Consider the following 27,146-nt stretch of genomic DNA (forward strand, 5'->3'; position numbering starts at 1 on the left):
ATTAGTCACTTCCGTTCTACACATGAGGACACTGAGGCACAAGATGATCTGCCAGTAGCCAAGGGTGACACAGGTGAGTAGGGGTCCAAGTTCAAGTCCAGACAGTCTGCCAGCAGGGCCTGTGTCCCTAGCCACTGTGCTGGGCCAGCCAGGGCAAGGCCGGGAATTCTGAAACACATGTGTGCCTTGCCTTAAAAAAATTAGTTAAGAACACACAGAATTGTAAACGTTATTAACCCGACCCTTCCCATAACTGGAAAGTTCTTTCAGCTACATTAAAGCTGAAATCTACAATTCAGAATTATACAAAGAGAAACACAATGAAGAAAACACAGAAAATGCTCAACAGCCTAAAAATAATAGAGGCAACAAAAAAACCTTTAGGTAAGAATAAATAACAGAAACTTTATGGTATTAGAAGTCAGAGCATGAGATGAATCATAGAATACAGAGTCGAACATTATAGGCCTGGTTCGACCTCATTAAAGAATCACCAGAAATTACCTTTATACCAACATGGCACAAAAAGAAAGACACACACCTGCCAGTTATAAAAACCCTGAGCATTCAGTAAACATCTATCTGATAAATACGAATGAATCCACTGTTCAATAATAACAGTCCTGAGAAACGATTTTTTAAGTCAGTCTTTATTTTATCCTAGATGCTCACAATTGGAGGTTTTAGTTCTAAACCTCTCTTGAACTATTTCTGCTAATCTGTCATTTGAGTCATTTCAGAAACCATTTTTAGTGAATTCTGCAGGGAGCAAGTTGCCCGTAAGAAGTCTTTTACTTTGTCAACTTATGTATTAGTAAAGTTGTGATGTGTCAGAGGGGTATAAAGAATCCCATTCAAATGAAAAAAGGCTTTTCTGCAAATACATCCTACTCTTCACATCTCAAACCACTTTCACGTTTATCCAAATGCTTTGTTATTTTTTAATGAATGTCTGATGGGGATGCAATGAAAACATGTCAGCCAACACTTCTAGAAGTTTCTCACATCTAGTGCCTCTCCATCCCTCATTTTGTGAACCTGTATCTTCTCTGTCTAACCCTGAGAAAATAAAAAGTTCTCAAACTACCCCCATAGAGCAATTTGCAGTCACTCTCCCTGACTAGATCACTTCAAATTCACCTTCTGCTTGGAATGACGGAGGAGGCCTTCCACCTTTGGAGTTTGGCCTTCATGATAAAAAAAATGTAGGTAAAAAATGCAAAATAACTCTAAGAAGTAACATGCACATTCACTGCTCACGCCTCTATTTTTTTTTTTTTCCTCCTCAAGTGTTTATAATGGAGCATTTCAATTTGTTATAAGAGCGGGAATCAGAGAGTGAAATAGACTGGAAACAGACCAATTTCATCTTTCTGTCAGCGTCTCATGACAGGCCGAAGATAAACCTCATAAACTGTGAAAAATGAACAATTCTTGGTTTTGATAACCTACGCTGGGACGAGGACCAAGGAGTTAATATCTCTGGAACCCAGTTTATCTCACTTGTTTTTCAAAGATTAATCCCAAACTTATCCCATTTCGTCAACAAGTTCAACAAGCCAAAAGGGAAGTTTTAGACTCCTGGCCGTAGCTCCTCTCCACGTCTAGGCTTACTGGTGCCAAACGAAGTCTTAATTAACCAAAAGTCTCCCTTTTTTTCTGACATGCAGAATGGCAAGGCAGCGATATTCCAGAGAAGGAAAACACTGGTGGGAACCGCAGATTTTTGGGGTGAGGGGTGGCTCAAGAGAAAAACAAGAGGCACAGGATATGGAGGTAATTACATGGCAAAAGCAACAGGGTGGAAATAAATATGGAGTTGGAGAGGACAGTGAAAAGAATGGTCTGGCAGGAGAAGAGTTTCCAAAGCAGGAGATAGTGGGGCTAACATCAGGTAGGAGGCTGGACTTGAAAACCCAGTTAGAAGATTTGGGACATAATGTGATGGCCACAGGGAGCTATTATGTGTTCTGGAGCAGGAGAGCCTTATGATCTGAGTGCATGATAGAATGCACAGTGGTGTGCAGGCAGCTGGTGGGGGAGACTAAAATCGGGAGTCTAATTGAGAAACGTCTCCATAATTGGGACAAGAGATTGTGAGGGCTGGAATCGTCCATGTTTTTCTTCCTTAATCAAAGTATTTCCCAATTCACCATAAGCGAATTTTACCACAGATACATAGAATTGTACTGCTATTTACTTGTTTTATCCTTACCCACTAATAACTTGACTGTTATGTTTACTTAGCATAATCTATTATATCTGCAAAATCATAAATGTGATATATTAGTTATATATATATCTTTAACCCACCTGAAAACAAGTACACAGATGGTAAAATAAGTTTGTGTGACTTGTACTTAAAATCATCTCAGACCATCAGTGAAAGTTTCCTCAGTTCATAGGTTCTTAAGCTTGCTGGGGTCACAGACCCCTCTGTTTACCCACTAAAATCTATAGAGTCTTTTCCCAGAAAACCGAGTGTATGTCTGTGTACACACACAACTTCATATGTTCTTTCAAGTTGCTGTCCCTTGGGTTAAACCCTTTGGGTTAAAACCCTTTGACTTATATGAAGCTTGCAAAATGTGAACCTTAGCTTCTCAGCAGGCCATGTCACTTGACAAATCTTCCTGGAACTCAATGTGGCTTTGGAGAAGTCTTTTCAAGAGCCTGCAACTCCTCTGGGGAAGTCTGACCCCATTCAGTTTCTAGAATGTTCTGTGGTGAAAGCCATTCCTAATGGCTCCCCAGATACCCTTGCTCTTTTCAGAAGCTCCCACTGAACAAGGGCCATGAGGACACTCTTTCTATGGTACCAGTCTGCATGGTCCAGTATAGGTGAGAGCATGCACATACCCCCTCAGGGTGACACGTGGATGTGGCTGGACTAGCCCCATGGAGCTAAGTTGTGCAGTCTCGTCCGTTCTTCCAGACTGTTGCTGAGAGAGGTGTTTGGTCTCACCCATGGCCTATGATTGCTCTGTCAAATCAATTCAAGAGACTATAAAGATATAAGAGCTGAACAGCACCAGCAGGGGACTCTTTTTTTTTCTTTCAAGGCTCCCTGCCAGATAAAACAAGAATAAATATGAAATGGCTTCATATTCCAAGCATGAACTAATGTTGGGGTTGCGGCTGATACGTAAAGAACAGCTAAACAGGCTTTGACACCGTGACTCTGGAGGGGGCAACATTCTCACTGGAAGTGGGGGTGTGAGGATTTATTGGGGCTGTTGGGGAGTGAGCTGTCTGGAAGAGGTTCCTCCCTCATAAAAAACTCAGGCCCCTGCTGACTGATTCTCACATTAGGAAAACATTGGTAAATCATCAGCATAATCCAAGAATTATTCCCTTCCTCTGCTCTGAGCATGGAGGCCCTTCTCTTCTTATCTGTTTCTAATTTTCTTCGTGGGTGCTATTCTTAGTCCATTAATTGAAAGGATTTTTGGCTAGAAGCCCATGACCTGCCTGGGAAAAAAAATACTCCACGAAATCGGAGGGGCTGATACTCTGTGCGTCGAAGGGAAATACAAGTGGATGGGAATGGTTCCTTTGGAGTCCCTGTTGGGTTAGGTTCAGAGCCCTGAGGCACAGTAGGGAGAGCTGGTGGCCTGGACATCTTCCCCTAGCCAGGGAGCATGGTAAATCACTGGCTTTCACAATGTCCTCCAGAGAAAATAAGATCATTACAAGACTTTTAAGATCAAGCATAATAGACTCCCTACAATTTGTTTTTCTTCTGCTGCTCTTACTAACCCCTCTGGGCCTTCTTCCAACGCTGAGTCTGATATTGCTCAGCAAGACAGGGAGGTAAGAGGAGGGGCTCTGGGGTTGGTCAAGAGCCCTGAGATAAAACACTGCCTCCACACCTTCCTAACTCAGTGGCTTTGGACATGTGGGTTAACCTACTCTGAGCTACGGTTACTGGGAAAGAGAACTCGAGTAAGCGCACTACAGAACAGCTCTGAAAATTCAATGAGACGACGCGTGTAAAATGTGTAAGAGAGTTCCTGGCACACAGCAGGCTCTCAGCTAATGGTCGGCATCACCACCACCACCACCATCACAGTCTGCCCTGACGACCTGCTGAACAAGAACAGAGGCATTAAGTTCAACTCAACTCAATGCCATTTAGAATGGATTTGCAAATGCTGCCAGTGACAGCGCCAGTATGTACGTCCCCAGTTACATTTTTCAGCTGGACAACCAGGATATAGGACAAAATGCTGCTGTAACATCCATTCATTCACCCATTCATTCATTCATTCATTCGTTCATTCATTCAATAAACATTTATTGTACCCACGACATTCCAGACATTTTTCTAGAGTGGCAGCTATAATTTAGCAGGGAAGACACAGTCCCTATCTTTCTGGAGGGCATAGTCACCTCAGCTGTGGGGGGTGGGGATGAAACACAACCTCAGCAAACACAGTGCAAGATGCCTCCCGGGCCATCTGCACTATTACCTAAGGCTCATGCTGCAACCCAATGGCAGCATACAGAACTCATCAGGACCACAGGAACTTAGGGGCTATACTTTCCCCAAATGTCCGCAGAAAATCCACCAGGTAGTTGCTGATATCTCCTCAGTACCAGGCACTGTGCTGGGCTGAGGGACGCCATGGGATTAGGGTTCATAATCTGAGTAAAGGAGAAAACAGATAAGTAAACAATCATTTTAGCCGACCGCAATGCCTGAGCCCCAAGGCACCATGACATCACTGTACTTAGGGGCTTTACAGCTTAACCATCCACCAGCCAGGGCATCTTCTGAAGCAGGGCATATGCTAAACCTTAAACCAACTTCACATGCCCTAATCATCTATTTCACTTACAGGATAATCTTAAAAATAAGGAAAGCAAAGATTCCCTTCCTCACCTAAGAGATGGTAGAGAGTTAGTAGATCGGGATTGTATTCCACTGTCCATATTGTTGGTTCCCCTATCCCTTAACAGCACAACTCCCCACGGGATCCATTAGGAATCTGCCCCTCCCCTCCTCCTTTCTTCACTAGCCCCTGAACTCCCACATTAGCACATAAGTTGTGGTCTGGGACTAAGAGGGTTTTGTTTTTTAAACAGTTAAATCTTTCATTGCAGACCAATTAAAATTTAAAGACTCTCTCCCCCACCCTTCTCCCCCTGCTCTCTCTCTCTCTCTCTCTCTCTCTCTCTCTCTCACACACACACACACACACACACACACTCCCACTTCTCTGAGCACAAAGAGCCGATGACAGCCTGGTGTTTACTATTAGAAACAGGATCTGAAAACCCAATGAGAGAAAGCCAGCCCTACACCTCCACTTGTTTTTTCCTGCCCAAAGTTTCCTAAATAAGATGGTTTCTACCAGAAACCATGAGTGCCTCCTACCTAAGCCAACCAGAGAGTAAGACCAAGTCCCTTGGCCTTCTCAGCTGTCATTCCCTGGCAAAGGATGAGGAGACACACGTGGTGCCCAGGAAGCGGCCTGGGTATTGGGTGAGCCCTAGCCCTCCTGTCACACAGCTCTGCCCACCTCATTCCACAGCTGCCACCTGCAGGCCTGCATGTCTCTCATGTTCTATCATCGCGGCTCCTTGGCAAACTCAGGGGACCTGCCCTGACCATCAAGGATGAAGGGCCAGGACATGAGGTTAGTCTTCTAGCTCCAGCCTCATTCTATATTCTTGGATTCAGAAATAATAGACTTTAAAATGAGATTAGGTAGAGAGGGCCCGGGAGTCTCTAGGTAGGTGCGTAAATGTGTTTACATCATACCTGTGCATGTGTGTGTGCACTTGAAAGTGTATATTTGGGGTGCACAGCCCGTGTATGTTTGCCTATATATACTGCAGTCTGCCTGCTTGACCGAATACGTATCTACTTGCTTTGCTACCATTCTGACTATCCTGGCTTACTCAGAGGAAAAAGCTCCTCTCAACAGCTTTCCTTCCTCAGATTTAGCAGAGCTGAAGACGGCCTCTTCCCAATTCGGTTATGTTGTACACACAGAGGTACATGCCCACACTTTGCCTTTAGAGACCTTGGGTTTCCCGGGACTTCTCCAGCTGGAACACGCAGAGACAATGCAGTCATCTCTGGGTGTTAATTTGGACGTTAATCCTCCGTGCTAACCTCCCTTTTCCCTGTCGCCTTAATGGGGTATCAAAGAGTGACCCTTGCAAAGCAGCCAGCCAGACAGGGGGTTCTGGTGCTGGGTTTCATGGAGCCAAGTCTGAGGAGAAGTGCCACTTTCTGAGGTATCACCGGCTGAAAGAGGTCATCCTGCTGCCACGTTGGGCGTATGCCCCCTGCTCTGCATAGTTCTTGGTGAAGTGGTGATAACTTTCTCTTCCTGAGTGAAGTCCATACAGGAAAAGATAGAGATTAAGAAGCAAAAAAGACTGGGCGCCTGGGTGGCTCAGTGGGTTAAGCGTCTGCCTTCGGCTCAGGTCATGATCCCAGGGTCCTGGGATCGAGCCCCGCGTCGGGCTCCCTGCTCAGTGGGGAGCCTGCTTCTCCCTCTGCCTCTGCCTGCTACCCCCCTGCTTGTGCTCTCTCTCGCTCTCTGTCAGATAAATAAATAAAATCTTAAAAAAAAAAAGAAGCAAAAAAAAAAAATCAATTCACTGTGATGGAAAGAAACCATCTCTGGCAGGATGTGAGGTAGAAAAAACTCTGGGTCCCATGGAGAAAAGGTCTCCAAACTCCTACAAAACAAGGCAAATGATTTCTGTGATGACTCATCTTTGGGCCAGCATGTAGTCTGTGGCAATGGAGCTGGGAGGCTGGGAGAGGCAGCACGTAGAGGATGGGGCCCGCTTTCCCGGGCCATGCAGAGGAGTACGGGGCCTTGGAGGAGAGGCCACGGTCAGAACTACAGCTGGCATCTGGAAGGAGCCAGAGAAATGCAGAGGATTTGTGGTCCTAGCCAGGTCCATCTCTTCACTGAGGAAAAGGGGCTCCCAGCCCTTGCAGTGTGGACAAGCCACTTGAACTCACCATCCCCTTTTTAAAGGGAGATCTTCTAGCTCTCCCTTCACCTCAGAGATAAATTATTCCAAAAGCAGTAAGAACAAACATTCACCATGCCCTTATTATCTGTCAAGCACTGCAGCAAGCACTTTCACGCATTTTTGCACTTGACCCTTGCACCACCTCAGGGTGAATGTCTATATGTGCTATTATTCTCATTTCACCAACAAGGGAACTGAAGTTCAGAGATGATCTAACTTGTTTGAGGTCACACCACTAGTAAGTTAGTGAGCTGGGATTTGAGCGAAGGCAGCTTGAGCTTTCTGCGCCCAAGGTCACATTTCAATATGAGCAAAAATTACTGCTCTTTTTAGAAGAAACCAGGAATTGTCAATCAGGAGAGAGGGATCGCCTTGGAACACAAAGCCGAAGGACCCCAAAAGGTATCAAACCAAAAAATCATCTTCCTCCTCTTGAAACTTCCATTCTGCCTCATGGACTCCCCTACAACTTTGGAAACCCGCAGCCTACTAATTCACTTTCCAGATCCCATGTAGCTGTGTCTCTGGATGATCATAACTTGACTGAGTCAGCTGACAAGGTCTGCAAGACTCTCCGAAAGACATCATTAATTTGAAATGACGCCAAGTGTCACATGGGTAGTCCATTTGCAAACATTCTCCTTCTTTTGCCAAAGAGCAAGCGTTCTACGCAGTTACCAGCTCCCTTCCACATCACCTCTCTGTGCCAGGCTCCTCCAGCCCACTCAGCTATCTATCTATGCTGATGAAGAACAAACCAACAGTAATCCACGGAGGTAATATTTGGTCCGCTGCTGTCATCCCGAGCAGCCAGCTTTCCTGGAAGATGCTTAGCATCCTGATGGCACAGCCCAACATCACACAAAGTAGCTATAAGCCACCAAACCAGTTCAACAGACATTCACTGAGCTCTCACTTCAGATGAGGTAGCAGACATGCTAAAGTAGAGTGCCTGTCGTAGTGCAGGAAAAGACCAGTGGAGAAATGCTCCAACACAGGGTGTAATTAAGTACATGCTAAATAAGCACCATTTTAATTATGGCTGGGACATATTTTGAACTATTAATTTGTATCTATTTTTCATCTATTTTCTCCTCTCCTATCTTCTCTTCTCAAGCACATAGCCAATCAGCCTTACCTTCATTGCCTCAGAGATGGTACAAAGCAGAGAGAAAGGAGAAGTCCCTCGCAAGACTCTCTGGCTTTGATAGTCTGAAAGCTCATGCCCAGAGTTGAACCAACAGGATTTGTGGAGAACGAAGGGGGCAAAAGAGGAACTGGATGGAGGAAGAGGCAAAGGGAACTGGAGAAAACCAAGGTAGAAGGAGGCTTTCTTCCAGAATGGAAAGTAACATCACTGGGCTGGGGGCAGAGGCAGGAGGAGAATGAGAGCATGAGACACAGAGAGAGACAGAGACAGAGAGACGGAGAGAGACTGAGGCTGGGACTGCTGGGTGCTCAGGCAAAGAGGACTCAACCTCATGATTCTTGCCTCAACAAGACCCTCCACCCCCCAAAGGCAGTGGCTGTGTCGTATGTCCAGGCAAACATAGGACCAGAGATAATTGTGCAAAACAATTCTCAGCTCCCCAGTGTGACCACAGAGAGCAGCTAGCCCTAACTGCCAGATGGAGGGGGTCAGGGGCACCACAGAGGTAACTTGCTTGGTTTCTGCCTTAGACACTGCCTAGAACAGTGGCCCAGACTGAGAGTGGAACCCAAGCCGTGCCAACCATGGTTTCTTGGCAGCCTGGAGGGATAGGGCCACGGGTGCCAGAGATAATCTAGGATGTCCTGTACTGGGTGGGTGTTCTGTACTTTTATTTGCTGAGTCTGGCAATCCTGGATTGGACTTGAAGGAGAAATTAAGTTGACAAAAATGATGTGGACAAAAATTCATATCTGAGATTCATACAAAAATTCATTTGTAGAACTGAAATGGTACACTCTGATTTATACTCATTCACATATAACACCTTTTATTTTTAGAGAGCTTTACAGTATATGAAGTTCCTTCACGTATACTGTATCATTCGACCCTCCCAATAACCTGGTGAGATGAGAAATGTGGGTCTAATTTTTTCCAGAAGAAGATCCAGGGCTCAGGGAAGCTAAGCCTGCTGAAGATGTTAAGTCCAGGTGGGCCAAAGCTATAACCCAAACTGGCTTCAGCTCCCAAAATGCTCTGCTCTGGGACCCTGCACTGCCTCCGAGTCCCAGCCTGGCTCAGGCTCGAGCATTCTGGACGCGACACCACTGACTTCAGTTCCACGTGCCTCTCACGAGCTTTTGGGAAGCATGAAGTTTTAGAGGTGTCTGGTTCCAGATAACCTCTCTTGGGTTTGCAGAAGAGCCAGAGCTAGAAAATGCCTTTGCTTGATGAGGGTCTCCATCACCCGTGGGCTCCGGGATGACAAGACTTTGGATGATAATCCTTTGAGTTCATCATAGTCCGGGTCAGGTGACAGCCACCTACAAATAAGATGGCTTGATTCCCCTGCTACTCATTGAGGATGGTGTGCATGGTGATTTCTGGAGAAGGAGACCAGACTTGGGGATGCTTTGCAGAGCCCTGAGGAGGGCAGCCGGAGGAACGTTCTGTCCAGCACACTTAAGACAGCCACTGCCTGGGGGGGAGGGGCCCGCTCTGTCAGAGCTCAGGGTTTTACACATCCTAAAATCTTTACTTATCGACGTCAGGTCAAAGGGAAGGGAAAAAAAGCTCAACCAGACTTGAAAAGTTACCTGGTTCTGCTGTCAGCAAATGGGCTGCAGCTGTTTTTGCCATTACAAAAGCTGGTGCTTTTTTTTTTTTTTTTTAAGTATGTTGTAGGAAATAAAGAATATGATCCTGGGGAAGCCCTATGTATACCACTGCCCGCTTTGATAAAAATTTCATTTTTCACTCTATACAGAGGATTTCAATGGCAGGAAAATGTTCTTTTTCTTTTTTTCTTTTGTTTTTTTGAAGTGCTAGAAGACAGGAACCATTTTTATTGTCATGTTTTATTCTTTATACTTCGATACACTAGAAATATTATTTATTTCCCACTAAATAGTTAACACTAACAACGATAACTCCTCATTGTTGGTTGAAGTCAGTTTTGGGGTGTGAGAAAGGGCATCTTATAGATTGGGAAATGAGACAAAGATTTCGATGATCGCCAAAACATTCATTACCAACATCTATTTTGTAATGTGTCCAAAGCACCATAACATGAAGCTCGGTAGATGTGTGAAAAGTGTCTCTGAGAATTTCTTTCAAACATCTCACCGACTGGCAGCCACTGAGCTGGGGCAAGTCCTCCAAGGAGCTGGGGCCATTCCAGTGCCAGCGTCAGGACTGTTGGTCGATGTATCTGGGCAGGAGTGATGCCCTCAGAGCACGGTGCTCATTCTGACCAGTCTGGCTCACCTGAATGGACCACAGGTCAGCAGGACTAAGCTCTGCGCCAGAATTCCAAGTTCCCTTCCTCCGCCCCGGGCCAGTGACTTGTAAACGCAGAGGCTCTGCTAAGCACTGGGATTTCATTAAGGGCCTTGTTAAAATTTACTAGAGTCAAATAAAGAAAAGATCCAGCCTTGGAAATCATTCTCCACTCATGTCTCTCCTTCTCCCTGCTTCCCACCCCCACCTCTGATCCCACTTATTCATCTATTAAACAACTAACTACTGAGCGAGTTCTGGAAAGTTGCCCATACCACATCTCTTTAGAAATCATCTCAGAAAACGCCTTTAGGAAGGTAGGTCACCTCTTTCCATTTGTCTTACTCTGGCACGTCTGGTGCCTAAGCAAACAGGCAGTGAAGCACAACCGTGAAGAATACAGAGAATCCCGATTCTTAAGTCAGGCCCAAGATAAGTCCTGGCCACTGCATATGACCTGGAGGACCTTGGGCAAGTTCCTTCACTTCTCTGAGTCTCACTTTCTGCATCTATAAAATGGGACTAGTACTGTGACCTACTGTGTCACATATTGTGAGGGTTAAGGAAAATAATCCATGTCTACTGTCTACCTCAGTGTCTAGCACATAGCAGGTGCCAAAGAGTGAGCCATCAACAGGGGGTCTTTTGCGGACACTGCCTATCTTTCTGCTGCATTGCTCAATCTTGTGTTTAGCAGAATTTTTGCTGGCTATGTGGAAACTGAGGAGAGGAAAAGCCATATTCGTGCTCCTGGACTCATAAGTTGTCCCATCCTTCTGTGATGTCATAATTCGAGCTGTAGCCCACAAATCTGAACGCTAACAATCTGCAACCAGTCCCCACCTCCCACATGCTTTTCATCACCCACTTGTACCCAACATCTGGGGCCTCTGCTTCCACCCTGCCATCTCATGAGCCTGCCACCGAGGTTGCATGTCCAACATTACTCAGAGAGCCAGGATCTACAGGAGGTAAGCATATCAGGGCCTTCAAGATCCAAGGCAGGAAACCCCTCTTCCAGGGGAAGCTGAAATTTTGCAAAATGGGATATAGGCAGGGGCATCTCTTTGGTTTCATGATTAAAATTAAAACTCGACTCCTCTGCTCTGGGGGACCTGACCACAGGTTTCATTTTTCGAAGGACCTGGATGCTTATTAAGGGCCAGCTCATCCCCAAGATTGGGTTACTCTGCTTTCAGCAGCTGCTTGACCTCTCCTCAAGTCCATTCTGAGGCGAAGCCCCACATGGGAGTAAACCTGCGCTACACAGGGCCAGAGGCAGCTCCTTGGGTGACAAATATTTTTTGAGCAAGCCTGGCTCCTCCTACTCATTCGGGTCTCTGACCAGGTGTCCACCCCTCAGAGAGTCCTTCCCGGACCTCTGCATATAAAGTCCCACGTCTCTTGTCTCCTCTGCACATCCGCCTTTCCTATGGTCTCCTGTCATTTAGCCCAAAGCCTCTCATGTCTCTGTTTGCTCACTGGTGCATGCCTGCTGCCCCCTAGACTGTCAGATCCCTGAGAAGAGAAGTTCTACCTGTCTTGTTCAGGCTATGGGCCTGGCACTTGCTAGTTTTTGCACTGAGGAGAAGAGAGAAAGGAGTAAAAGACTTATAAAGTGACACACAAAAATCTAGAGTCCTGTCTGCCATTGGGGCTTGGAGTACAGAGAATGCTCTATTCAGGAAGGAAAAAAGGAAGGATGGAAGGAAGGAAGGAAGGAAGGAAGGAAGGACAGAAGGAAGGAAAGAAGGAAGGGAAGGAAGGAGGGAGGGAGGGAGGAAGGAAGGAAGGAAGGAAGAAAGGGAGGGAGGGAGGATAGTTATGCTGTTTTACTGCTGATGTCCTAAGGCTTTATGACACACACATGGACCGACCATACTCTCTGACATCACACACAGGGCCTAAGCAACTCAAAGTCATTTTATCTGGAAGTGTCACGGCCATTATACATTATGCATATTCTCTCTCCTGCGTACTCTCACTGTATCTAGTCAATGTGCTGAACCCCAATTGCTGAGGGCCTGGCTATCTAAGTACACAGAGTGGTAAGTCAGTATAAATTTGATGAGAGTCAAGAAATCTCAAGCATTGGTGGGTGAGAGAGCCTAGTGAGATGGAGTTGGGGAGAGAGAACAGAAGTCAGGGCTTTCCTTTGACTTAAGTCTAAAACAGATTAACAAAAAAGGACAGGTCAAGACTCACGTCAAGCTAGTTTCCCTCACCTGGCCGTGAATGCTTTCCTTTGTTGCTCTGAGCTGGGCAACAGTGTTCTCTGTACACAGGGCTGCAGGGAAGGAAGGGAAGGAGAGTAGAAAAGGGTCGCTATGTTTGCAGGAGAATTAAGAAGCAACCTTAGAAGGCTGTAATGACTTTGTAGGCTACAGGATAAAACTTCCAAAAGGGCAAAAAGCAAAACCTGGTCATTGAGGAGGGCTAGACATCCATGCAAAAACAAACTGCAAACCAACCAACCAAATGAAGACAAAGCAACACCCTCAACAAGTAGATACATTTGGCCCAGTGTGGAGTTTCTATTATGAAAGAACAAAACAGGAGTAGCTCTGGCCACCCTCCTTGTCATGGCAACTACCATTACCTGCCCCTATGCTCAGGATGGAATGCTCCTGCTAGGGCAGGTTTAGGGCATGAAGCCAGTGGTGGGAGAGCTCCTGCAGGTGTGCATTTAATGGCTGTGGGCACATCTGCAAAGGGATGCTGGAATTCTGAGTGTCAGGAGCCAGTGAGCAGTGGGGTTCCAGAAGCCAGAGTTTGGCAATATGCATGCATGCACACACATGTGGACAGGCAAAAACAGTTTCTGCTGGGATTGTCCAAAAGTGATACAGAACCAGTAGCTGTGGAACTTTGTATAATAACCTGTCTAGACTGTTCTAACCTCATTGATAAAATTAAGACATGGGAATAGGTACTCCCTAAGGGTGTTCCAGTTTAAAAATTCTATACTTTTATGTAAACATTACTTTCTCTCTATGCTCTTTTGATTTTCTCTCCCTTGCTCTTTCTGTCTCATCTTCTGCCTTTCTTCTTTCCTTCCTCTTGGCCAAGTCCTCTTCATCTGCCTCAAAGAGGCTGGTGACCCCTCAGTAGCTGACCAGGAAAGCCAGCAAATCAGCAGTTGTTTTCACAAGGTTTGGAGTAGCTGATGTCCCACAATTATGATTCAACCGTCTAGTTCCTAGGTTCTAAGACGAATCCCCAAGTCTCTTGTTGAGCATTAAGTAAGACATACCAGCCAGTCAGCAAAAGAGTCTCCTGACTGAGTCGTGGCAGGACAGAGCAATAGGTATAGCCACCGCACCAAGAAGTGTAGTCAAATACAGAAACAGGTGCGCCCCAAATTGCAACATTTCTGCTGCAGAAATCAAGACAGAGCTAAAGGGGGAAATCTAGCAACTAAGGTATCAGCTGATTATGGGAGGAGTGAACTTTAGGGATCTGGAAAGCCTCCCTAGGAGAGGGCATGATAACGGATAATGTGCAACTTTAGCAAAACATAGTATCATCATTCTTCATTAAATGCATCTATTCCTATAAATTGCAAAATCACTTCAGTTGGGACGGACCCATCCATTAAACATATATAACACATGTAGTTATCATTTGCTGAGCACTGTCCGCTATGAACTGTGCTAAGCTCCTCATACACACCTCATTCAGTCCTCATAATAAAAGAGGAGGTTGATGTCAGCACAGTGTTAAGAGCATGTTATTAGTCACACAGAGTCTGCCCTTCTCTGTGCCTCAGCTTTTTCATCTGTAAATGGGACAAATAATAGTATTTGTCCTTATAGGATTGGTGTGTTTCTTTTTCAATTAAAAATTATATAAAGCACTTAACACAATGTTAAGAATGTAGTAAATGCTCCATAAACATTATTTATTATTGGTGGCATCATTTTTCCACATATGGCTCCTAATGCCTGGAGAGTAAGTAGCTTCTCTGAGGTTACGTGGCTAGTATGTGGTTTGAACGCAACTTGGTCTGTGCCCACACTCTCTCGTCCTTTGTGATGTAAACTTTCACTGCTTGATGGCAACTTCTTTACATTTTTCTGGTAAATTTGGCACCGACTGTGGACTTGTCCTGCAATCTACATTTAAAAGTCATTGTGGATCTGCAGTTCTATTAATCTTACCTTGGCAAAATCATGCAAATGTGTGGCATATACAGTAGGACCTTCCTTAGAGTTAGAGATGCCTGCGGTCTTTACTTTGAGGGAGGTAGATCAGGCTGCTTCAATCATCATCTGGGATTCCTCTTTGCCCATCCCTATTTCTGGGCTCTTCTGGGACATTCCCTTCTGCTCTTTCCTAATGACCCAGCTCACACCAGGGCCTGGGGGTGCCCAACCTAGAAAAGTCAAGCAGCGAGCCAAGAAGAACCTTGGCATGAAATGGGGCTGGAAGGCACAGACCCGGCAATGCGCTGGAGGCTCTCACCAAAAGAAGCTTTTAAGGAAAGGAAAGCAGCCACCTTGGGGGACATTCATAATGCTTATGCCAACCTTTGCTTGCAGCAGGGCTGGAAAGGGCAGGCCAAATTGCACACCATCTGCAGCCAGCTCCTCAAAGTCAGCCAAATGTTTCCCATGAGCCTCTGTAGAGCAACAGGGCCAAATTTCCTGTAGAAATGGCTGACCTCAAAGGCGTGTGCTACAGCAGTAACTAGGAAGGGTGGCAAAATGGCATGGATAACTGGTCCTAAGACGGAGTTCTAGAGGGATTTTGTCTATAAGGAAAAGAAGAGAGACTAAGAGAAAGAAAAGCCTGAGGGATGCCTAGGTGTCTTGAAGCAGCTCTGAAGTTTTATTTGGTTTATTTGCTTATATGGGGAGAAGTCAGAGAAGTAATCTGGAACCAATGAGGATCAAAGAAAGGAAAAGGGGCTTAAGCTGGAGAAACATTCCAGTTGGACAAAACAAAGCCCTTTTTGAATGCAAAGCTGATAAGACTGCTAGGTTTTACTGCCAAGTGAGGTTGTGGTTCTACCTGTAAAGCTTCAAAAAACAATTCTAAACGCCCCCCCTCTCCCCCCAATCCTGTATGTTTCCCACTTATCTCAGAATAACCACTTGTCTCAGAATTACCAGCATCATTTATACCATTTGTACTGGAATTACCTAGAAAGCTTATATAGATGCAAGTTCTCAGACTCCACCTCTGACACTACTGAGTCAGAATCCCCGGGAGGTGGGCGCTCCATAACCCACCATCTTACAAGCTCCCAAGGGGATCCCTATCTACACGGAAATAGCTGAGCGGTCCCCCGTCTGCATGAGGGGAGTGAACAAAGACAAGGTGCCTTCCACCTTGAATTTTCTGAATGTATGCATTTTATCAAACTCATCAGAGGGCTGCTGCAAAGGGCACTGAATAAAATTAAATGAAAACTGCCTTTTCTAGGGAGATGGGCTGCTCAGTGCTAGAGTAGCACCCTGACCCCAGGGCACAGCCAAGCTGTTGAACTGAAGAAAAGGGTTGGCTTTGGCAACCCTTGTTTATAGACAGACAGCTGAGAGGAGGCTGTTGGGCCTCACACTAGAGGGCCAGACTGGGGAGAAACCTCAGTTCAGGGCAAATTCCTGTGCCCAGAATCAGATCTGAGTGCAGCACTGCCATCTTCTACTAGAGAAAGAAATCTTAAGAGTAATTTATCTTTCTCCCTCCTCTTATCTCTGAGTCGGGTGCTTGACTGTGGAAACACACTTACTGATTTGCACTTCACTCCTCAGTGCTTTGCGGTCTCCTTACCAAGGGACTGAAAACGTCTGCACCCATTCGGAGGTGGGTGACTGCTGGTCCTAGAGGAAAGGAGAGGGCTCCAAGGCAGTTTTCTTTCTTTAGGGTTTTTTGGGCCTGCACAGTTTTTTGGTTTGTTTGTTTTTAACTTGTCTGTTGTTTTTTTTTTTTTTAAGGATAATTAACATGCAGTGTTATAGAGGCAGTTGTCTTTTTCCTTCTACTGCAACTACATTTTTGGAACATGAACACATGGGCTGGCATAAGGGACTCCCTTCCTTGGGCACTCCTGCCCTGACTTTCTCAAGGTCACGTAGAGTGCATTTTTGCCTCTCTCTGCAGGGGTGCCCATTAGCACCCAGCGTTGACACCAGGCCGGCCGCTGCACTGTGGATTCTCCCAGGCTGATCTGCCTCCTCCCACTCGGGCTTGCACTGCGGTGGCCAGCGTTGTTTCACACAACTTTGAGCTGCAGTGGTGGAGAGCAGAAGGGAAGTGACACAGTGTTAGGATCGGAATCATCCAACTGTGCCAACTCATTCCCTACGACTGTGACTCTCTCGCCAGTGCAAACACTGTCCCTTCTCAGATCTGGGAGTTGCCATTTTTCAGAGAGGAAGCGAGTGGTGGAATGCCTAGAAGAAACAAAACTGCCTGCCAGTCACAGCCTCACTGGAAGTCTTGATTCTATTCCTTGCTTCACAACCAGTTGTGGGTTGTGCCATATGCAATTTGTTACTAATTAAGAGTCCTAAGCTAATTCAGTTAGAAAAGATAAATTGGAAAGACCTATAGGATCACTCCTGCTCCCATACATTCTGATAGCTTCCTTGAAGGAAAAAGAAAATTAGGTTTACCTAGGTTAGTGAATTTGTACCTTGCATCTTATTTCCTATGAACTCAGAAGGCCCATAATTATATCATAACTGTTACATCCATGAGTGTCACAAAAACTAACGGCTTTGCAGTATTTAGCAAATTGTGATCACCGCGCCTCCACCATTTGTTTAAAACCAGCTGGGAAGCATGCCAAAAATGCAGATTCCTGGGCCCTGTCCCAAAATACTGAGGGTAGAATTCTGAAATCTACATTTTTATAAACGTTCTCTTCATAGCTATCATGGCTTTCCTTCGAAGCACAGCTGAAAACATTTCTCTTTTATATAGAACTAATTAAATAAGTCCTTCGACTCCTTCTATATTCTCTGAAACCCTTTTCTTTTGCTGCCTCCAGCAGCCAGAGAAAATGCACGTACTTTTTTTCAGTTCTTTGCAAATAGTCTAAAATGTTCCTGTTCTGTGTGTTCCCAGGTCTAGAAAAGAGATTGGCAAACTACAGTCCTCAGGCTAAATCTGGACTGCTGCCTGTTTGTATAATAAAGTTTTATTGGAATGTAGTCATGTCATTTTGTTCACATATTGTCTACGGCTACTTTTATATTGCAAGGCACAAGTGAGTATTTGCGACAGAGCCCATATGGCCTGCGAAGCTGAAAATATTTCCTATTTGGCTTTTTGCATAAAAAGTTTGCCGAAGGGCTCCTGGGTGGCTCAGTTGGTTAAGCGTCTGCCTTCAGCTCAGGTCATGATCCCAGGGCCCTGGGATCAAGCCCCATGTCGGGCTCCCTGCTCAGTGGGGGGGAGCCTGCTTCTCCCTCTCCCTCTGCCACTCCCCCTGCTCGTGCTCTCTCTCTCTTCCTCTCTCAAATAAATAAATAAAATCTTTAAAAAATATCTTTAAAAGTTAGAGTTACACACGGAGTGAGGTCCTTAGCATCTTCAAAAGCAGGACGGGAAATGAGGGGTTGCTACTTGTTTACCGGGCAAGAGAAGGGTGGAGGAGAATCAGGGCAGTGGTTACAGGAACCGTTTTTCTGAGGGCTCTCCTCACATCCTGCAATGCCAGCATGATGAGTTTATTCCCCTCACTGATGACTGCTAGATGCTCTGCCACACACAGTGCTAGAGGAGGAGACTTGCTCTTTTCCCCAGGAAATAATTATTTCCAGGGGATATGGAACAGTCTAGCATCAAGGCTAGAATCTTAGAGAACACCATGAAGTACAGGGGAAAGAAAGAGTTCTGGTAAGGTGTGGCGGACTTGGTTCTCAGATCTTTGCTGCAAAAATTAGCTATGTACCTTAAGGCAAGTCACCACCCCTTCGAAGGTATGACTTCCTCATCAAAACAAGTCTACATCTTGAAAATGTCAGAACCAGACTGGATTTTAGATATAACTAGCTCAGTGGTTTCCAAAGCAAGTTCCAAGAATCCCTGTGATTCTTCAGAGGTGCCTCAGTATCTTCTGTAATGTTTAAGGGATGGGCAATGGGCAGATTCTGGGTTTCCCACTGATTGAACCAGTACAGCATGACTTTTTATTTATTTATGGTGGGAGAGTATTTTGAAGTGATAACTGATATGTTCCATGTCGCACCCACCAATACTCACACTTTCTCGTATCCAAGAACACAGGATATAGTCCACCTTTGCCTTAGGGTGGATTGTCCTATACAATATAGAGAACAAAGACATTAACTCTTGGCTTTTAAGTTTGAAAAATCTAGACCTGTGCTGTCCAATATGTGGCTATCTGAATTTATGTCCATTAAAATTAAACAATCAGTTCATTGGTCATACCAGTCACATGTAGCTGTGGCTACCATAATGAACATGTCCATCATAGAAAATTCTGTTGGACCGTGCTGATCTAAGCCCTAAGTGTACTTGGGGTATACTGGATTCGTCAGAATTAGTAACCTCCCTCCTCCAAAGATTTTTCCTCCTGGGGAAAATATTTAAAAGGATCATGAAGGGAGTTGAGACACAGATAGGCATGGGGTAGAGACCCCTTTCTTAACCTCTCTCTCCCAAGTACCAGGACTGGACATGGATGGGATGAAGAGGAATGAGAGAAGCTGAGGTCTGAGGAGACATAACTCTGCCAGATAGAGCCAAGTGAGGTGTCCAGGTCTCTCAGAATTCCCTTTACTCTATCCTGGTGCAGGAGCATCAGAGAATAACAGATTCATGGTGGCAATTAGCAGCCTTGCAGGAAAGATAGTCTTTGAGAGTTTCCCAGAGCCTCTGAGGAGCAAGGAAGTAGAAGGATAATTTCCTGTGCTGGGCAGAACCGTAGGGAAGAAGGGAGTTGGATGAAGAGAGGTGGTTGTCTTATTGGATGCCAAGGTAGACAGACTTAAGTGCCATGAACTAGATGCTCATCACCCTCTTCTGTATATGGGCACCATTTAAATACTCTGGAGCTTGACACAGCCCTGGGAAAGGGGGCAGGGGGATGCAGAAGTGCCCAAGATTTAGTTTTTGTGGAAAGTGGGCATGTGTGAGAAATCATTATATATACTGATGTTTGCAGACTGAGTTTATATCCACTATGTATTTCTTATGTTTGCCTTGTACAAAAATAATCCTGCTGTTGAAAATAATGAAAGGTTGTATGTGAGCCAGAGACCAATGTTTCTTGCATCTAAGGGTATCCTGTTGGACAAAATGTGTCTGGGGTAACAGGTTGATGTAGGAAGTGGTTTCAGGCTCCTCACTGTTTTAGATGAAACATAGGGTATGTAAAGGTGACAGAATTCTCTGGCACTTGCCCTAACTCCCCTCCTGAGGAGAACAAGAGGCATGACAAGTAAACAACAGAGTAAGTGCTCTATGCTTAAACACAGAAGCACACCAAGAGGGAACTCACCCCACTCAAGCTTAAAGCCCTGCTTTGCTCCACAAGAAAATGAGCAAAAGGTGAACAGGTACTAAGCAAAAATGCATCACCTTCTTTGTGAAAGCACCGTAGCCTTTGTACTTCCAGTGATGCTCACTCGAAAATGATGTTCTCTGCCTATATAAAGGTGCCTAAGGAAACGGAAGCTCTAACTTCCATTATCTGAGCACAGTTTCTTTCTGTGTGTTCCCGAAAATTTCTTAAGTTATTTATGGTCACATCAGCCACATTTTGATCACTCTGGATGCCCATCTTTTGGTGCGGAGCTGCACAAATGTCCAGATGCACACAGGCATGGATAATGTCAGCACGCCTCTAAGAAGGTCCTGAGAACCAAGGGCTTTGGGGTGAGTTCTTCCATGAGGCCCACATGCTGGTATCTGGGCAGGGAGTACCTCGGCAAAGATGGCCTTGGGGTTTCACTTACTCCATTACAATAAAAAATGGTTTGTTCTTTGTAAAAAAAAAAAAAAAAAAAAGGTTGTGTTATGTTAGGGCTCTATTTAAAATGGGGGGGAGTGTGCTATGTTAGGGCTTCATTTAAAGAAGAATGATTATAAGACTAAAGATTTTCACAGGCCCTTATGTTCTTTATTGATAGCTCTGGACCTTTGGGTTGGAGTCTGGTGGCATTGAGAAGAAGTTATGGTAAACTTTCCCCAAAGGCTTCTAGGAACCTAGGGGACTTCTAAGTACATTGGGAAGTCTTCTCTCTCTCTCTCTCTCCCCTCCTCATTCCCACCCTCTGTTTTCTTTCCTTCCCACTCCTAGTTACATTCTCTCATGGTTGTCTACTATAATCTTCATCTTCCTGTGCCACAAACTCTTAGGCTCTCCCACCATACTAAAGGCCATGTCTGCAAGGCACTAGCAGAGATAGAAAAGCTTGGGTGGGTGTGTCAGTGTGTGAGTAAGGGAGCCAGAGGCTGGGTTTCCCACCCATGCTTCACCCATCTCTTCAGACAGAGGGGAGCAGGTATCCTAAGGGCAGGTGCATTTTCAGAAAGAGATGAAGGACTGAATGCAGGGAAAGGGAAAGAACTGTTTTCTCTCCCCAGTGGAAACATTTATATCCTGAAGGTGGAGAATTGGATTCTCCCAGAGGGTCACGTTGGATGTGTCTTGAGCTATGGGCCTCATACATGCTCTCTTATTTATCCTCAAAACCAGCTTTGAGGTAGGCATAATTATTCTCTGTTTATGAATAACCCATGGGAGGATCAGAAAGGTGAAGAACCTGACCAATCACCCAGCTGGTAAGCCTCTGAGCCGGGAGCTTCATCCTGAGAGCTGAGTACTGAATGTGAATGCAGCACTGAGGTCTAGCAACCTGGAGACTCCAGAATGGCCCGTCAACCCTGGGAGGAACAGAGGTATTCTAAGGGGCTGTGATAACAGCTCGTGCTTATTGTGCCTTATCTTGTGAGCAGCAGGGCTGGGATTCGGTTGAGGTGCTCGAGTTTGAGACCTCTTTTAATAAACTACACTCCCCCAAAGTGAGCTATGGGCAGACACACCTTCTCTAACTTTAGGAGGCAAACTTTTCCAGTGGGGAGAGAAAGCTGTCGGTCACAAACCTCTCACTGGGCAGTGGGAGTGGATATGCTTTTCCTGCCAGAAGTTGCCAGAAGGGCTGTGAGACTTTAAGGTTGACTAAGCCATAATTCTACTCTAGATCGTGCTGATGCTTCCGTTTCCAGAGCAACAGCATGGAATTGGGAGAACATACGTGTTATCAGATTTGGACAGGGAGGCGAGCAGCAGTGTTTGTCACTGGGAACGGAGTGGGACACAAACAGCCTGGGCTCTGTGCCTTGCCCAAGCTGTCACACGCACCTCATCCTCCAGAAGCAAACTGATAGCAACCCAGAATAAACCACCCCCTGCTTGTCTTTAAAGAAGAGTAGCAGAGGAATGGGGTTGCGGGAGCGGGGGGGGGGGGGGGGGGGGAGGGGCGGGGGGAGGGGGAGGAGACAAAATGAAGAGAAGACACGAACCCAAAACACAGGTGCAGTTTCAAGCAGTTCCTACCTAGGCGTATAGAATTCTCATAGGGCCAAGGGACTGGAGGCCAACTGTGACTCCTGAAGTCTCCAGACACATCTGAATCTCACCGAAGTAGAAGACAATTGGTACAATGAAATTACTTCTCATTAGGACATAGCTCTTCATTAATGGGGCTGGTCCTTTTTCAGGGAAGAGGCCTGAATGGAAGTGAGTCAGGGCAAAAAATGTTGGAAGTTTCAGAATGCAATCTGTCCTCCTTTGCTGGCCCCAAATCAGAGAAGGATGTTAAGAAGGGACTTCTCTGGATACAGTTCTGAAATCAGTCAGAGAGTTAAGAGGATTTAAAAAATTATCTTGGATCCATCTGGAATCTGAAAGAAACGATCACTCAAAGAAGAACAGGAGTGAATTCAGATAGTTCCAGCTCAGTAATGGAAGCAGCAACTTGGGTTCCTAAGTGCCTGGATCATTCTGGAAGGTTATACGTCCTACATGTCTCTTCCAGCACCTCTGCCCTGTGGTGGGTTCTGTAGACGTGATGTGCAAGAGACCAAACCAAGTGGGTCCAGAGACAAGTAGAGAGACTCAAATTTTCCTGGAACAGATGGTAAATTCTTCACTCGTTTCTTGTCTTTGATTTTGTTTTCTCACAAGTTCCTTCTGCAGGATGCACTGTGGGGAATCCAGAAATGTCATCCCTACCTGGTAGAGCCCAGGCATGTAGGAACCTGGACCTCTCTGTGGCAAAGATCCCAAGGGATAGCTTTCCTCTTGATAGAGAGGGAACACACAGCTCTGGGGGTCTCTTAGAGTCACCATATGCAAATAATTCAACAAATGGTCTAACAGCAATGTTGTCAGAAAAAGAACGCTATCAGTTTGCTTCTGGAGGATGAGGTGCGTGTGACAGCTTGGGCAAGGCACGGAGCCCAGGCTGTTTGTGTCCCACTCCGTTTCCAATTCTATCACCATGGTGACAGCTCATCAAAAAAAAAATCTAAATCTAAAAATTGCCTTCTTTTGGCTGATGAAAAATAATAAATAAGGTTTCTGGGGTTTGTATTTGTATTAGCTCTCACTGCCACCCCCCAATGCTCCCCCAGCTCCACCCTCATATCTGGCTGGGTCCTCACACAGACTCAGCCACCTGTGATTCCCCAGAATGCACTCGAGCCCGGGAAATTAAAACAGGAGTGGTTCATTCCCCAAACTCCCAGATCCCCAGTCTGGCCCCTCACCCCACATTCTTGCTAACATTCATTAACCCTTGACCCCAGGTTGATCAGTTGTCCATAGCAATTTCATAGACAGGGCATTTCTGGAAATAGCTATGAGCCCCAGGTTGTGGCGACTCCAGGGATGGAGTGCTCACAGGAGAAGAGACAAGAATGTCCTGAGGAACTGAGGCAGAAATGGGCACTTGTGACTTCCTTCTGTTTTAAGGGCAATGCCACAGCCCAATTTTCATATTAAAAACTGGATTGTCTAAGTCTCCAAGGCCTCCTGCAACAGACAACGTATATATTTTGCCATTTCTAGAACTGTAATCCAAGCAACTGCTGAGGGAGTGCAGTTTCCAAGAAGCAAGGCCAAGAGCAGGGACTGAAATACAGGAGCAGCAAGTTGTCGGCGTAGATGTGCTCACGGCATCTTGTAGGGATGGGCACATACCAGGGAGCGCCCAGCTCATCAAGTGCAGATGAATGGATGCTGAAATGGCCACACAGGGGAACACTGCAAGATTAGGACATACAAATGACTGATGATCTATGGTTACCGATGGGGAGAGACGCCCACGATATGTCATTAGCAAAAAATCAGGCTACGAAACGACATACATAGTGTAATCCTCTTTAAGCTATATATTTATGTGCATACACACATAAAGAAAAGAGTAGAAGGCTATATTCCAGAGTGTTAATGACTGTTACCTCTGGGGGTTTCTTCTTTTTATCTTTATAAAATTTTGGTGCCTAAAGCAATAGTTTATGTGCTGAATTTGTATTAATATTATAATCAGGGGAAAAAAATCCACAAAACCCTAAAGTGACTTTAAGAGGGACTTTTCAAGAATAAGAGATGGGGATCAGGTGTCTACTCTACCAGGCGCTGTGATAGGAGGCAAAATGAAAGGACCACATGGTCTATGCCCTCAACGGGCTTGGTTTCTAAATGAGGGGATACAAGAAATAATCACTAGGTCCTAGATCTTTAGGAGTAAATGAGCTAAACATTCGATGATGGTGGATCATGTTCACACAGGTGGACAGACATAGTTTGGTGGTGAAGAGGAGGAGATCATCTAGATTCCCACCCGAGATGGATGTGACACTGATCAAGTTGCTTATCTGCCTGGAGGCCTAGTTTCCCCGTCTGAAAGTGGGGTTAATAACAGCAGAGGGTCCACCTTAAAGGATTGCTGTGAGGTTTCAATGGGGTAAAGACAGAACACAGTGCCGGCAGGGGACATTCAGGAAATGCCAGCTATTACGATGACTTTGCCAAGGGCTCTGGGAAAGCAGGTGTGGGCGCAGCACAGACACAGGAAACCCCTTTGGTGTCATGTCTCCTGATGCCAACGGTCATCTACCTTCTGAACAAGACCCTTCCTTTAGCTTAAGTGTTGAGAGAAGTTGTAAATGAAGTGGCACTCATTTTCCTGGGAACACGGGAAGCCTGGCTCACACCTCCCTGGCACAGTGCAGTATCTATCGTAGGGCTTCATCTGTGGGTGACCTAGTCTGTTGATGAAGCCAATCACTGGCTCCCCCGACCTCAAGCAAATGCCTTGCTCCCCTCCAATCAAAAGGCACCTTTCGTCTGATTCTTTTTCACTCAACTCCACCATGATCCACATGTCATTTCATTCCTTCTTTTCCCTCCTGCAAGTAATCAGCCTGGTCCAATTTGCTTGTATAAACAGGAGGCCTAGGCGGGGGGATGTCACTTGGCCATGGCAGTTCTGCTTTTTATACATCCCCCCGCCTTGTTTCCTGAGACCTTTCAATAGAGCCAGACTTGGAGGAGAGTTATATTAAACAGTTTGACTCCAAACCTAAACAGCCCCTGAAGCATTAGTGGTTCAAAGATCTCCTGGTGCATTTATGAAAAGCCATTGATCTGGGAAGAGGTGTTAGCGAACTTGAAATGCACTAAGAAAACTCCTTTGCTGGCAGGAGGCAGAGTGGTTTTCATTAAGGATCTGCCCTTTATCTTGTCACATCACTGACCTGCCCAAGCCGAGACGGGTGTTTCCCCTTGCCTTGGGAGGAGGCTGCTGCCTCTGGTTAGAAGCTGTGATAAGAAAGCGTTCATTTTTAAGACAGACACAAAAGACAGAAGTGACTTGCTTTTCTGAGTCTGAACCCCAAATCGCCTTTAAATTATAACTTTTGTGATCACCTCTGATGCACAAAAGCCTTGAGAACACCATGGATCATTTCCCCAATGTTTGCTTCTCAGGACTTAGGGAAAAAAAAAATGCAAATCCTGGGACATCAGAACTTCAGGAACTTGAAATATCACCTAGAACAGGGTCCCTTCCTTAACCCAGAGGACCGTTTACCAGCTTCAGAACAGTGTACTGCCTTAAATCCCCCTTCGGCTGCTTACTACTGGGTGACTTGAGATGCATTCCTTCCGGTCTCTGCCATGATCTTCTCAAGTAGAAACTGGGTCTGATGACCTCAGAGGGTTGTTGAAAGGATTAAATATGGTAATAGATGTAAAGTGCTTTGCACAGAGCCTGGCATAAAGTTGACACTTGATAAATGTCAGCTATTATTATTGCTTGCTATTACTATACTATTATTTACACAGTCTAAAAATTGTAAGCAACATTTTGCATGTCATGAACATGCGCATTTTCCTGGGAAGAGGTCTATATGCTTAATTTTCATTTTCCCCTAAAGGGGAAGAACCACTCATCTAGCTAGACTTTCTCCTTCAATTGATGAGTAAAATCATGCCCGGAGGTTTAGAGTGTTCTTTCCATAGTCACATGGTAAGACAGATGCAAAGCCAGAACTAAAACCCCAAATCTGTGGATTCACTGTCCACAGTTACATTACTTTGCAATGTTCTGGAAGCATTAGCAAAAGTATCCCAAGCCTTACCCAGTGTTGTAGAGAAGAAGTGATCTATAAGTACATGTGGAACAGGACTGGAAACGTATTGGTGGGGCTAAGGCGGAGGGAAATTTCAGGGGTCTGCAGGTGTGATGCCTGTGCAGTTGCCAAAAAGCTGCTTGACAATAATAATCGACAAAGAGGAGGTGCGCAAACCAGAGTGAAGGAGGAATGAGTGGGGGCCACCAGCAAGAACCTGCCCTACTTCCAGACTCCTTTGCATTTCCCATGCATAGCAAGGCACATTTACCCCATAAGCTTTATAAAATCCAAGAGAATATGTACATTTGACCTGGGAAATGAATAATTTTGAAGTTCTGAGTGATTGTACCTCCGTTTCCCAGAAGATACAGCCCCAGGATTTTGAGGTTTGCATTCTTTTTTCTTTGACCAGGTTCTTTAAAATACTTTGACTTTCCCAGGGTCAGTGGTTCTTGAAGTGTATCTTGGGATGGCCACCATCAGTGTTACTGGGAAACTTGCTGCAAATGCAAGTTTGGGGGACCTCCTTAGGCCCACTGAATCAGAGAGTCTGGGGCAGGGCCTAGGAATGTGCTTTTGGAGGGTCTCCAGGTGACTCTGAAGCACGCTCAACTCTGAGAACCATTTATTTTTAGGCCACTGGTGTGGCAGAGAGACCCAGTAAGGAAAAGAGGGCTCGGAAACATCTTCCAGAAATTTGAATTCCTGGAATACATTTTTTTTTGGTATGAAACAAACTGAAACTAGACTAGTAATCTAGTTCCTCTTGTATTTTGCAAACAAGAGATCTTGGAGGGAAGTGGAAAATAAATTTCAAGGCCTTTCATCTCAGTTACAATGACATGTTCATTTAGCATTGTGTGGGGAGGAAGGGAGGGAGGGAAGGAGGGGCAGCGGTTAGGCTTGTAGAGGAGAGTACACAATTCCAATGGAATCCACTGTAATTTAGGGGCAATTAGCGTCTGTACATTCTCCACCCATGAGGCTCCATTAATCCAGTTAATCCTTATCTTCCAATTGAAAACAAACACCCTTGAGTGTACTTGGGATCCTTTTAACACGTTCTGCCCACCTGGATGCAGTCCTCTGCCTT

General features: G+C 45.4%; 1 protein-coding gene and 1 long non-coding RNA gene across 2 annotated transcripts in view; one reads left to right on the plus strand and one right to left on the minus strand.

Moving 5' to 3' along the window:
* LOC144381090 (uncharacterized) overlaps window positions 1-21,898 on the plus strand; it is a 188,017-nt gene extending 166,119 nt beyond the window's left edge. Inside the window, exon 2 of the long non-coding RNA XR_013445610.1 lies at window positions 21,850-21,898. This is a non-coding gene — a long non-coding RNA (uncharacterized LOC144381090). The remainder of the gene's footprint in view (window positions 1-21,849) is intronic.
* SLIT3 (slit guidance ligand 3) overlaps window positions 1-27,146 on the minus strand; it is a 592,234-nt gene that overhangs the window by 302,201 nt on the left and 262,887 nt on the right. The window lies entirely within an intron of this gene.

The sequence above is a fragment of the Halichoerus grypus genome, chromosome 2 (assembly GCF_964656455.1).
Source record: "Halichoerus grypus chromosome 2, mHalGry1.hap1.1, whole genome shotgun sequence".
Lineage (NCBI taxonomy): Eukaryota > Metazoa > Chordata > Mammalia > Carnivora > Phocidae > Halichoerus > Halichoerus grypus.